This window comes from Lathyrus oleraceus, chromosome 6 (assembly GCF_024323335.1).
Source record: "Lathyrus oleraceus cultivar Zhongwan6 chromosome 6, CAAS_Psat_ZW6_1.0, whole genome shotgun sequence".
NCBI classification, from domain to species: domain Eukaryota; kingdom Viridiplantae; phylum Streptophyta; class Magnoliopsida; order Fabales; family Fabaceae; genus Lathyrus; species Lathyrus oleraceus.
Genome location: NC_066584.1, coordinates 387,961,003 through 387,974,658, shown reverse-complemented (window position 1 = coordinate 387,974,658; position 13,656 = coordinate 387,961,003). Strand labels below are relative to the sequence as shown.

At 36.6% G+C, this 13,656-nt stretch overlaps 1 non-coding gene across 1 annotated transcript; it reads left to right on the top strand.

Annotated features, from left to right (window-relative positions):
• The first annotated feature begins 5,067 nt into the window (after positions 1-5,067).
• LOC127099659 (small nucleolar RNA R71) lies at positions 5,068-5,174 on the top strand. Its single transcript, XR_007794138.1, has one exon. It is a non-coding gene; the product is annotated as a small nucleolar RNA R71 (small nucleolar RNA).
• The last annotated feature ends 8,482 nt before the right edge of the window (positions 5,175-13,656 follow it).

Sequence of the window (13,656 nt, the reverse complement as noted above, 5' to 3'; positions counted from 1 at the left end):
ATATAGTCCTCATTCTTTCTAGTAGGAGGGGATGAACGAAATACGCGCAGGGTAACAGTCATGTAGTCTAGATTTATGGGTTATTTGATACTAACAACTGGTTTGGTTCGGTGGTAAGAAGGAAAAAAGTCTCTAAACTTAGTGATATCTATTTAAGGATCGTGCATTGGATCCATAAGTGCATGGGTTTTGTCAGAAATAGAATAGGGAATGACTACATGAGATTTAAAGATTGAAAGTTTTTCCTCTTGATTTGGTGGTTCTGTGACATACTCCTTGTAAGACCCCAATTTTGTCCCTAAGATTCCTCATGGCATCATAACATTGCATTGCATAGCCTCAGGGATCATTTAGCATCTTGGCTCCCTTTCCCTTTGGGTGGGACCTCCTTGTGAGTGGTTTGAGATCACCAAGTATGCTTGAATTGTATATCATTGCTTTTCTCATTTTGTTTACTAACCAAAAGCACAAAAATATGTCACTAACATCTTTTGTTTATAGCTTAAGCAATCACCAGGTCATCTGAGGACCAGAAGTCAACTATGCAGTCAACTGAGGGCTATGAGGTGGGGAAATGAGTTGAGACACCTCAATCATGTTCAAATAAGGCCTATTCATCATTCTAATCATCCATCTTGAAGATTCAAAGGTCATGGCAAAAGTTACTAAAAATGGAAAATGACCTATAATTCAAAGTTTCCAAATTTGGCAAGTTTTTGGTTCACATTCAACTTGACTTGTCAATATCAAAGAAGTTTCAAATGGATTTTTGGTGAACATGAAAGTTGTAGATCTTTGTCTCCCCTTTCTAAAAAGTCCTAATTCATGTCCATATGATGAATGGTTGAGAAGTTATGGTCATTTGATCACAAGGTGTGCATGGAAATTCAAAATGGCATAACTTTTGATACAATGCTCCAAATTGGTTCATTCTTTTTGCAAAATGCTCCTCATGTTCAAGGCCTCTCAAATGATATTATTTGGCTCAATTATGCAAAGGAATCATGGCCAAGAGTTCACTATTTCATACATGTTCATTTTGAAGCAAATTCTCACAATTCATGTTTGGCTTAAGATGCAAGCAAATTGATATTCAAAGCATGACCATTGGATGATTTTGAGTGAATTCCAAGCTTAACATGGGACTGTACACGTGTAGCATGGCTATGCTAGCCAATTTTTCATTTTTGCAAATTACTCCATATCTCATTAATCTTGATTAATACATGGAAAATATGATTAGCAATGTGATTAGCATGGAGTATATAAGTTGAAACCCTAATCATAACTGCAAAAAAGGAAGCATTTTCAGATCCAAATTCAAAAACTCCCTCCAAATTTCTCTCTCTTCGATTCTTGATTTTCTCCACACAAACACCAAAAATTCTTGCAGATTCTTGATCATCATGCTTCATTGAGCAAGAATCAACCACTGTTTAGTGCAATTCAACCATAATTCGAGCAGATCAAGAGCATCCTCATGGCAATGGAAGTTTGAAATTGAGGAAGATTCAAGTGGTTTCAATTGATCCTGTTTGCATAAAGCTTCAAGGCAAGTGTATAGGAGTGGATCTGGAGCATTAGAGCTTGAGAGAACATGATTTCAACAACCTTCATTTCCAGGTGATGCAAATTCGATCCTCTCCTTTTGCTGATTTTTTGATATAGATGTGTAGATCTTGTTGCATAGGTTATGTAGATGTGTTTAGAATTGAAAATGATCAAGTATTAAGCATGTATGATGAACTTTAAGTTTAGATCATGAAAATGTTTTGCTTCGATCTGGAAAATCCAAGAGGAATTAGGAGATTTGGATAGCATATTTGGAATGTACATGGAGAACTGGTTCGAATGATGTATGCATCTTGAATTTCTGGAAAAAAAATTGTTGGAGTCGTCGTGCTTGTCATCGGAGAAGACGACCGGAGACTGTAGCTCCGGCGTCTGGTTATTCTTAGGGTTTTGCCTTGCTGTTTGCCATGTATGCGCTTGCGTGTGCGTTTGATTGGTTGTTGTTGCATTGACCTTGCCACGCGTGCCTTGACCTGCTGAGTGGCATGCTGATTGTATTAAGTGAAACGGTGCGTTTCACCATTTGAACTTGGAGCGTTGGATCTTGGCCCGCGCTAGATCAGACGGTTGTGGATTTTCTGATTTAATTTCAAATATTTGCTTCCCTCCATTTTCATTTGGTTATTCAATTATTTTAGTCACTTTAGAAAATTCATAAAAAATGAAAAAATAGTCCAATTTAATCCCAATTTTTTTCATAGTTTTGTTTTGATCTCTACTTTTTTATAGTGTTAATTTCATGAATTGTTGATGTCTGGATTTTGATGTGTGAATTTTTGAATCCATGTGATGCCAAATTGATATGTTGTGTTCATTGCATTGTGAAATTCTCTATGTTGAGCCATTTGATCCCATCTTTTGCATGCTTAATATTCATTCATGATATGAATTTTTGATCACTGGTTTGGATTTTTTCTCACATGTTATCATTACTTTTGACACATAGAGAAAAGTGTGACAATTTGTGTCACATTTTTGACATTGAATTGTTGCATTTTTGTTCATATATCATTTGAACCTTTCTGGATTTGATCTTTTGCATATGGATTGTTCATGACATGAGAAACTTGCATAAAAAATATCAAGGTCATTGCATGCATTTCTGATTTGATGTGAATTTTCTAAGTTGGAAGTTCATTTTGTGCACATTTTTTTGTCCTTGCATGACATAGATCATTTGAGATACTTGCTTACTGATTTGATGCTGGTCCTTTTGAGGACATTTTGTGATATGTTTGAATGAGCATTGTGTAAAAGATTGGGTTCTGTTTTGGTCATTTGATTTGGTTTTGAATCATGTCTTTGCACTATGGTTTTGTACATAAACTAACTTTGCTTGTTGTTTCAGGTTTGGATATTCTTCATGGATGGTTGAGTTTGTTCTCAATTGTGAGATGCAAATGCATTTCAATACTAACCTTGTTTGTTTTGTAGGTTCTAATTGAGGTGGTGAACTCATGAGCTTATTTGTGTGCTTGGGCATTATGCATTGAGCTGTGTAATTGTTAGGGGTTTTCACTGTTTGTTTTTCTGGTTTATGATTGAAGTATTAACTGGTTAGCCTTTGTACAGGTACCTTAGTTGCTTGCTTGCTTTTGCTCTTGCTTGAGCATTGGATTATGGTTGATACACCACTCAGGTAGTTAGCCTCTTACTTCATGTAGTCTGAAGTCCTGTCACCTTTTGGGCAGGCATTTTGCTGGCAAGTCCTCCTTCAGAGGCTCTGTTTGTGTTTGTTTATAATTGTGCCAAAGACCTCCAAATGAGGCATGTGATATCTGATAAGACCTCCATGAAGAGGTAATTGACGGATAAAAGGGATTAGTAGCCAATCCCCCGTTATTCAGTGTGTCGTTCTTTATGCTCGCACTACGTGCTGATGCTTCTGAACATGTACCCAAGATCTTTGTCCAAAGTCTGTCAAGTGGAATAGGGTCCCTCTTTCTGGATCCCCATGCTTTCTTTGTCATGAGCTCACCCTGGCCAGGGTTAAGAGCATGAGGTCTCATCCTCATTTACCATCTTTGATCAGCTTCACCCTAACTTTCAATGTTAGTGGTTAAGAGCTACAGATTACCCTTTACAGTTTGGCTTGTTTGTCGAGGTTGATATGACCCCTCTTGACTAAAGCCCACCCATTGTTTGAGCCATCTTGTATGTATATAGTGTGTGATGTTTGCTTACTTGTGTGTGTGCTCTTGAACTAGGAGTTTCCATTTGAGCTTAATTTGAAAGATCATTACCATGTTCATTCTAAGTGAAAGATGCAAGATACATTGAGGATCTCTTATGAGACTTGTTTGATTGCTTATACTTTGTGCTTCTGCTTATTCCAAAGGATGGGACTTACTTGGATCATCTATATGATCTCAAGAGAGGAACCCCTTTTTGTGGTTTTGTTTCTTCTCCCTCACCTCTCATTTTCCTTAGGACTTAACCCTTCTTCATCTTTCCACCCTAACCCAAGCCAAAATCCTTTTTGTGCAAATATTTGACTATTGTTTTCAACATTAGAAACCTAGGCCTTATGCCTTTGATTTTCAAACTTTCTTTTCATAACACTTATTTTGAATTGAATCTTTAAGTCAACTTTGACCATTTTTGTATATACTTCTAATTGGTAAATATAACCCATTCAAATGTCTTTTGTGGTTTCATGTCCACTTTCTTAATCAAATTTTCCATAACATTAGCCATAGGTTTGAGTTATCATAGTGGTTAATGTAAACCTCACCTCATCCTTAGTGATTGGATTGTAAGCCTTCCATACTTATTATAGGGTTAACCCCTCACTAGTATGTTGAAGCCTTCCTCACATTGTTGGTTTAGGTTGAGTTTTCTCCCTTTGATAACGAAAGACCTTAAGGCTTTTGTTTTAAAACCAATTCACCAATTTGTTTTTGAGATTTTTACCCCGAACTACGAGGTTTTGATCCTAATCTTTTCATAAGAGGGTACGTAGGCAATGGGTTTATCCATCCAAACACAAAATGTAAATAACTTGTATATTCTCTTCTCATCTCTTCAATCATGTTTGCACAAATAAAATTTTCACAAAAACAATAACCTTACAACAAGTGTGAAAAGGGCTCCCTAGGAGTACCTAGGATCTTTTGGGTGCCTAACACCTTCCCATTGCATAACCAACCCCCTTACCCAGATCTCTGTTTCTTTTATTAGTTTTTGTTAAAACTATTAGGTTTTTGTTCGCTTTCTAACCATTCCTTTGGATAAATAGAAGTGCGGTGGCGACTCGACTTTGTGTGATTTACCTTGGATTTAGTCAATATTTCCAATGGTAACGAATACCCCGCTACACTCCTGATACCCAACGAGAATGGTAGATTGAAGCTTGGTAGCTAGAGGACGGGATTCCTTGGATAAGCGTCTGCATAAGGTTTGTTCATTAGTGCACCACCTGCGGCGGCATCTATTGTTAACCTCGTGTTGTACAGGAGACCATTATAGAATGTATGAATTACTAACCAGTCTTCTAAACCATGATGTGGACAAAGTCTCATCATGTCTTTGTATCTTTCCCATGCTTCGAAAAGAGACTCGTTATCTTTCTGTTTAAATCCATTTATTTGGGCTCTTAACATAGCTGTTTTGCTTGGCGGAAAATATCGAGCAAGAAAAACTTTCTTCAACTCGTTCCATGTGGTGACAGAGTTGGAAGGAAGAGATTGAAGCCATCTTCTAGCGCTATCTCTTAGTGAGAAAGGAAAAAGACGAAGTCGAATTGCCTCTGAAGTGACACCATTAGCTTTAACAGTATCAGCGTATTGGACAAATACGGATAAATGAAGGTTAGGATCCTCGGTAGGATTCCCAGAGAATTGGTTCTGTTGCACTGCCTGCAACAGTGAAGGTTTGAGTTCAAAGTTGTTTGCTTCGATTGCGGGTGGAGCAATACTTGAATGCGGTTCATCTTGCGATGGAGCGGCATAATCTCTAAGAGCACGAGCTGGTTCTGCCATCTCGGGTATCGAAGGGAAAATATTTTTGAAATCAGGAAGTTCTACAGGAGGGAGATTGTTTGCAGCACGATATTCCCGAATTCGTCGTAAGACTCGGAGATATAGTTCGATGTCGTTGATTCGTAAGTAGAGCGGTTCGCCTTGAGAGCGAGTGCGTGGCATACAAATCAACGAAAGAAAGAAAAGAAAAAGAAAAGCCTTAGTCTCTACAGCGTAACAGAAGAGTTACGATATCGACTAAATAAAAGTCCCCGGCAACGGCGCCAAAAACTTGATCGCTCGACTTTATGAGTCGAATTGGGGTACAAACTGCAAGTGCACAGTTCTATCGCGTAGTTTTAAAAGATATCGATCCCACAGGGACTTATGAATCGATATACCGTTATCTAAGGTTACTTCGTAAAGCTAAGGCAGGTAATACTTTGATTTTTGGGGGAAAAGGCTAAAACTAAAATAAGATCTAAAATTAATATCTAATAAGCGGATATCGGTATGTAATTCGTCGTAATTAGGGAATCAATCCTTTATTGGTTTCTTGGTTTTAAAGTAAATCTTTTCAGTTGACGCTATTGGTTAAAAGTTTTATCTCAAACTCTCGCTCTGTTGAATAAACTATGATTTTATATTAACGTAGCTGTCACTTATAGTTAAGTCAAAAACCACTTTTTGAAAACAATAGAATCCGTAGAAACTCTTTTTAAGAAAACACTAATCGTTTAAACACCCTTATCTCAAACTCTCGCTCTGTTGACTTAGGTTATATAATTAAATTCAAATGCTTAACTCTCGTCCTCACATCCAATCTTTAAAAATACTTTTTGAAAAAGGTTAGAATTTAATTAACTCTAAAAATTGCTCTCGCCCTGATCTAGAATTAATGTCCAATTTACACTGTCCAGTCAAAACCTCAAACTCTCGCTCTATTGATTTTAACTTCTTTATGTCTTTTACTTTCGTACAAAAACTTTGTTATTAAACCTGTAAATTGAGACCGTAAAAAAAGTGATTTTAATTTTAAACTTAATTAAACCAACTTAGTTTTGATTCCTTCATTCCGCTTACTTTACATACCGATACCTAAATAAATCAGCCAGACATGCTAAACAGACTTAAATAAATAACATGCATAAACAGATTCATCACAAGCAAGCAGCAAAAATTAATAATAAAAACAAGCATATATAAATTCAACAAATAAATAAAGAACCTGAATAATTAAATAGCAGTCTTGAACACTCCATCACAGACCGGTTGGATTTGTTCTTGAGTTCTTCAATCAGGCAGAAAAATAAAACGAAGGAATAAAAAACTAGATTCTAACGTAAGGTTAGATCCGGTAAAAGGTACACAATAGTTTCCGGTGTAGAAACTATTGTGCGAAAAATTAATTAAGAGCTAGAAAAGAAAATAGAATTGCAAAAGAAAACAATATAGAAATTTGTAAAAGTAATACTGTAAAAATATGCCTAAGCTGCTGGAAGAAGAAAAAATGCGAAAACGGTAAAAATCTGGAAAAAGCGTGGAACCTAGAGCTTTCCAAAAAGCTACTATTTATATGCTACCTCCTGCAACTGCCTTCCGCGTCAAAAGTCTTCAACGTGCAGAATAGTTGGGCGTGGAAATAGGACTCAACTTCTCTGAAGCGTTCCTTGTGCCTCAAATATAGGGGAATGGTGTGACGTCCGTCACACCATGTGTGACGCTCGTCACACAAGTGCATATAGCGTGACGCTCGTCACAACCTCTGTGACGCTCGTCACAGGCACAACGCCTGTGCCTTCTTTGGGTTGGGCTTGGCTTTTGCTATTTGTTTCCAAAAACTTCTTTTTGCACCTCCTTTTCTTCCTTTTTTTTACTTTTGCTTCAAATAGATACCTGAGGTAAATAGAAAGAAAATACCGCGTAACATCCGATAAAATGAAATAAATTAAAGTAAATAATAATATAATTTAATTGAATTAAGTCCTAAAATGTGATATAGTTTCATGTTATCAGTCACGAGTTAAAATTCTAACACCTGCAATATTGTTTTTATTTATTTATTTTTAAGACATTTTATACCACGGTTGAAACTTTCAACCGTGGTTAAAAGTGGCGCATGGTCATGAGTTTGAATCCTAGCACTAATAATTTTGTTTTTTATTTGTTTTTAAGCCATTTTTTTACCACAGTTGGAACTTCCAACTATAGTGAAAAGTGGCGCATGGTCATGAGCTCGAATCCTAGCACCTACATTTTTGTTTTTATTTATTTCAAGCCATTTTTTTACCACGGTTGGAACTTCCAACCGTGGTTAAAAGTCACTCAGGGTCATGGGGAAATATAAGCGTGTTTATTGAGTTTCTTCACCGTTCTTAAACAAATATTTGTCGTTCATTTAGTGAGTATCAATTCTTAAGACACTACCATTAGTGATCTGCGTGAAACCTAAAACTTAGATGAACTTCCAACTTAGACGAGCTTCGTCTTCTACCTCCAAACATCATCTTCCATTTACGATACTTTGTTTCTCCACTAAAACAAGCTCGAAAACATCATTTCTTCCATAAACAAAACTCAAAAACATCATTTTTTTCATTAACAAATTTCAAAACTCCATCACCTCTTCTCCAATTTGAATGAGACAAGGAAAACATGAATTCAAGTTAGCAATGTTAGTTGTTCTTGTTCTTGTTGTTGTTCTTATTGTTGTTTTTGTTGTTGTTGTTGTTGTTGTTGTTGTTGTTGTTGTTCTTGTTGTTATTCTTATTATTTTACTTATTGTTGTTATTATTATTGTTATTATTGTTATTGTTATTGTTTTTGTTGTTGCTGTAGTAGTTCTTATTGTTATTGTTTTTGTTCTTGTTGTTCTTGTTCTTGTTGTTGTCATTGTTCTACTACTGCATTTTTTTATTTTATTAAAAGACATATAACAACGATTGTTTAAAGTAACTGTTGTGATAGGTTGAGACATACAACAACAGTTGTTTAAAATAACTTTTTTGATAGGTTGCGTACTACTTGACTTATAATCACGGTCGCATGAATGTGGTAGAAAGAATCATACATACAATCACACATTACCTCACAATGGTTGGTCGGACATGTTTGTATCCCTTTTTCAACTGTTATGAGATGTGTTTTCTGTAGTAGTGAAATGTAACGATCTTCATGTAGTTGGTTAGCTGAGGTCAAGTATCTTTTTTCTACCTTCAAAGATTTGCAGCAAAAAATACATCTCGACGTCCACAAAGCAAGGAAAGTGATGCGTTCTTCATCAGAAACTTCAACAATATCAGTGACATGATAGTCTTTGATGTATTTACCAAAGTTGGCACAGTTTGCGTTGAAGTTTATGGTGTCCTCATCACTTTCATTAGGGTCAAAGTCTTCGCCAATTGGGTGAAGGCCAGTGATGCCCGCTATGTCGAAAAGGGTAGGTGTCACCATTCCACGGGGAAGTTGGAAGGTGTTGGTGGTACTTTCCCAGAAGTACAAAGATGCGACAAGCATATTCTGGAAATATGAAGGACCGATTCTCGACAGCTGAATTGGGTCAAAAACTCCTCTAGACTTTCCAGGTTTCACCCATTTTCGCTTCAATTTTGTTCAGGCAAAGGATATAGTCCTCATTCTTTCTAGTAGGAGGGGATGAACGAAATACGCGCAGGGTAGCAGTCATGTAGTCTAGATTTATGGGTTATTTGATACTAACAACTGGTTTGGTTCGGTGGTAAGAAGGAAAAAAGTCTCTAAACTTAGTGATATCTATTTAAGGATCGTGCATTGGATCCATAAGTGCATGGGTTTTGTCAGAAATAGAATAGGGAATGACTACATGAGATTTAAAGATTGAAAGTTTTTCCTCTTGATTTGGTGGTTCTGTGACATACTCCTTGTAAGACCCCAATTTTGTCCCTAAGATTCCTCATGGCATCATAACATTGCATTGCATAGCCTCAGGGATCATTTAGCATCTTGGCTCCCTTTCCCTTTGGGTGGGACCTCCTTGTGAGTGGTTTGAGATCACCAAGTATGCTTGAATTGTATATCATTGCTTTTCTCATTTTGTTTACTAACCAAAAGCACAAAAATATGTCACTAACATCTTTTGTTTATAGCTTAAGCAATCACCAGGTCATCTGAGGACCAGAAGTCAACTATGCAGTCAACTGAGGGCTATGAGGTGGGGAAATGAGTTGAGACACCTCAATCATGTTCAAATAAGGCCTATTCATCATTCTAATCATCCATCTTGAAGATTCAAAGGTCATGGCAAAAGTTACTAAAAATGGAAAATGACCTATAATTCAAAGTTTCCAAATTTGGCAAGTTTTTGGTTCACATTCAACTTGACTTGTCAATATCAAAGAAGTTTCAAATGGATTTTTGGTGAACATGAAAGTTGTAGATCTTTGTCTCCCCTTTCTAAAAAGTCCTAATTCATGTCCATATGATGAATGGTTGAGAAGTTATGGTCATTTGATCACAAGGTGTGCATGGAAATTCAAAATGGCATAACTTTTGATACAATGCTCCAAATTGGTTCATTCTTTTTGCAAAATGCTCCTCATGTTCAAGGCCTCTCAAATGATATTATTTGGCTCAATTATGCAAAGGAATCATGGCCAAGAGTTCACTATTTCATACATGTTCATTTTGAAGCAAATTCTCACAATTCATGTTTGGCTTAAGATGCAAGCAAATTGATATTCAAAGCATGACCATTGGATGATTTTGAGTGAATTCCAAGCTTAACATGGGACTGTACACGTGTAGCATGGCTATGCTAGCCAATTTTTCATTTTTGCAAATTACTCCATATCTCATTAATCTTGATTAATACATGGAAAATATGATTAGCAATGTGATTAGCATGGAGTATATAAGTTGAAACCCTAATCATAACTGCAAAAAAGGAAGCATTTTCAGATCCAAATTCAAAAACTCCCTCCAAATTTCTCTCTCTTCGATTCTTGATTTTCTCCACACAAACACCAAAAATTCTTGCAGATTCTTGATCATCATGCTTCATTGAGCAAGAATCAACCACTGTTTAGTGCAATTCAACCATAATTCGAGCAGATCAAGAGCATCCTCATGGCAATGGAAGTTTGAAATTGAGGAAGATTCAAGTGGTTTCAATTGATCCTGTTTGCATAAAGCTTCAAGGCAAGTGTATAGGAGTGGATCTGGAGCATTAGAGCTTGAGAGAACACGATTTCAACAACCTTCATTTCCAGGTGATGCAAATTCGATCCTCTCCTTTTGCTGATTTTTTGATATAGATGTGTAGATCTTGTTGCATAGGTTATGTAGATGTGTTTAGAATTGAAAATGATCAAGTATTAAGCATGTATGATGAACTTTAAGTTTAGATCATGAAAATGTTTTGCTTCGATCTGGAAAATCCATGAGGAATTAGGAGATTTGGATAGCATATTTGGAATGTACATGGAGAACCGGTTCGATTGATGTATGCATCTTGAATTTCTGGAAAATTTTTGGTTGGAGCCGCCGTGCTTATCGTCGGAGAAGACGACCGGAGACTGTAGCTCCGGCGTCTGGTTATTCTTAGGGTTTTGCCTTGCTGTTTTCCATGTATGCGCTTGCGTGTGCGTTTGATTGGTTGTTGTTGCATTGACCTTGCCACGCGTGCCTTGACCTACTGAGTGGCATGCTGATTGTATTAAGTGAAACGGTGCGTTTCACCATTTGAACTTGGAGCGTTGGATCTTGGCACGCGCTAGATCAGACGGTTGTGGATTTTCTGATTTAATTTCAAATATTTGCTTCCCTCCATTTTCATTTGGTTATTCAATTATTTTAGTCACTTTAGAAAATTCATAAAAAATGCAAAAATAGTCCAATTTAATCCCAATTTTTTTTCATAGTTTTGTTTTGATCTCTACTTTTTTAGAGTGTTAATTTCATGAATTGTTGATGTTTGGCTTTTGATGTGTGAATTTTTGAATCCATGTGATGCCAAATTGATATGTTGTGTTCATTGCATTGTGAAATTCTCTATGTTGAGCCATTTGATCCCATCTTTTGCATGCTTAATATTCATTCATGATATGAATTTTTCATCACTGGTTTGGATTTTTTCTCACATGTTATCATTACTTTTGACACATAGATAAAACTGTGACAATTTGTGTCACATTTTTGACATTGAATTGTTGCATTTTTGTTCATATATCATTTGAACCTTTCTGGATTTGATCTTTTGCATATGGATTGTTCATGACATGAGAAACTTGCATAAACAATATCAAGGTCATTGCATGCATTTCTAATTTGATGTGAATTTTCTAAGTTGGAAGTTCATTTTGTGCACATTTTTTGTCATTGCATGACATAGATCATTTTAGATACTTGCTTATTAATTTGATGCTGGTCCTTTTGAGGACATTTTGTGATATGTTTGAATGAGCATTGTGTAAAAGATTGGGTTCTGTTTTGGTCATTTGATTTGGTTTTGAATCATGTCTTTGCACTATGGTTTTGTACATAAACTAACTTTGCTTGTTGTTTCAGGTTTGGATATTCTTCATGGATGGTTGAGGTTGTTCTCAATTGTGAGATGCAAATGCATTTCAATACTAACCTTGTTTGTTTTATAGGTTCTAATTGGGGTGGTGAACTCATGAGCTTATTTGTGTGCTTGGGCATTATGCATTGAGCTGTGTAATTGTTAGGGGTTTTCACTGTTTGTTTTTTTGGTTTATGATTGAAGTATTAACTGGTTAGCCTTTGTACAGGTACCTTAGTTGCTTGCTTGCTTTTGCTCTTGCTTGAGCATTGGATTATGGTTGATACACCACTCAGGTAGTTAGCCTCTTACTTCATGTAGTCTGAAGTCCTGTCACCTTTTTGGCAGGCATTTTGCTGGCAAGTCCTCCTTCAGAGGCTCTGTTTGTGTTTGTTTATAATTGTGCCAAAGACCTCCAAATGAGGCATGTGATATCTGATAAGACCTCCCGGAAGAGGCAATTAACGGATAAAAGGGATTAGTAGCCAATCCCCTGTTATTCAGTGTGTCGTTCTTTATGCTCGCACTACGTGCTGATGCTTCTGAACATGTACCCAAGATCTTTGTCCAAAGTCTGTCAAGTGGAATAGGGTCCCTCTTTCTGGATCCCCATGCTTTCTTTGTCATGAGCTCACCCTGGCCAGGGTTAAGAGCATGAGGTCTCATCCTCATTTACCATCTTTGATCAGCTTCACCCTGACTTTCAATGTTAGTGGTTAAGAGCTACAGATTACCCTTTACAGTTTGGCTTGTTTGTCGAGGTTGATATGACCCCTCTTGACTAAAGCCCACCCATTGTTTGAGCCATCTTGTATGTATGTAGTGTGTGATGTTTGTTTACTTGTGTGTGTGCTCTTGAACTAGGAGTTTCCATTTGAGCTTAATTTGAAAGATCATTACCATGTTCATTCTAAGTGAAAGATGCAAGATACATTGAGGATCTCTTATGAGACTTGTTTGATTGCTTATACTTTGTGCTTGCTTATTCCAAAGGATGAGACTTACTTGGATCATCTATATGATCTCAAGAGAGGAACCCCTTTTGTGGTTTTGTTTCTTCTCCCTCACCTCTCATTTTCCTTAAGACTTAACCCTTCTTCATCTTTCCACCCTAACCCAAGCCAAAATCCTTTTTGTGCAAACATTTGACTATTGTTTTCAACATTAGAAACCTAGGCCTTATGCCTTTGATTTCAAACTTTCTTTTCATAACACTTATTATGAATTGAATCTTTAAGTCAACTTTGACCATTTTTGTATATACTTCTAATTGGTAAATATAACCCATTCAAATGTCTTTTGTGGTTTCATGTCCACTTTCTTAATCAAATTTTCCATAACATTAGCCATAGGTTTGAGTTATCATAGTGGTTGATGTAAACCTCACCTCATCCTTAGTGATTGGATTGTAAGCCTTCAATACTTATTATAGGGTTAACCCCTCACTAGTATGTTGAAGCCTTCCTCACATTGTTGGTTTAGGTTGAGTTTTCTCCCTTTGATAACGAAAGACCTTGAGGCTTTTGTTTTAAAACCAATTCACCAAAATGTTTTAGAGATTTTTACCCCGAACTACGAGGTTTTGAT